We start from the raw sequence: 727 nt of genomic DNA on the forward strand, positions 1-727 counted from the left end.
ACAGAGATAATTGATAGCATTGTTGGCCTTGGAAGAGCTGGCTGCTGTCTATGGTGAGAAAGATAAGAGAAGAGAAAGCTAAAGTTAAATGTGATTAATATTTTAACAAGGATTTTAGCAACGTGACAAATTCTCTGCAGGCAACAAAGTAGGAACCAAAGAAAGACAATGTTGAACTGCTGCCTGGAGATTAAGAAGGACTAGGAGGACCAGCGTGAGGAGGACTTGCAGAATAATGAAACAGTAACACGGAAGACAAAAAGTATACAGCAGAAAATGTTCCACCTGGATGCCGTGCTGAGTGTGTTTGTGGAAAATAAAAGGTTAATAAAATGATAAGCAGCGAAAAGGGAAAAGTCCCCATCATGGTCAAGAAGTGTGGATGGTCCTGAAAACTAAGAAGAAGCACTTCTTTCAATTTAGCTTTGCTATTGTTGATGAGGATCCTTGGCGGTCCAATAGGTGAGCATTTGGTTGCTAACTGAAAGGCCAGCAGGTCAAACTCACCAGCTTCTTGGTCTGAAAGAGATGAGGCAGCCTGTTTTCATAAAGACTAAGAAGTTGGAAACACTCTAGGGCAGTTCTAGTATGTCTTATAGAATAACCAGGACTTGTAATCAACTCAGTGGCAGTAGATTTGGTTTATTGTTTTGAAAAATAGAGCTCTGGGGGCACAGTGGTGAAGAGCTCAGCTGTTAGCTAAAACTCCCCACTTTTTGGAATCCCC

This window comes from Echinops telfairi, unplaced genomic scaffold, assembly GCF_000313985.2.
Source record: "Echinops telfairi isolate 266 unplaced genomic scaffold, ASM31398v2 ScPeMD7_7416;HRSCAF=8454, whole genome shotgun sequence".
NCBI lineage: Eukaryota > Metazoa > Chordata > Mammalia > Afrosoricida > Tenrecidae > Echinops > Echinops telfairi.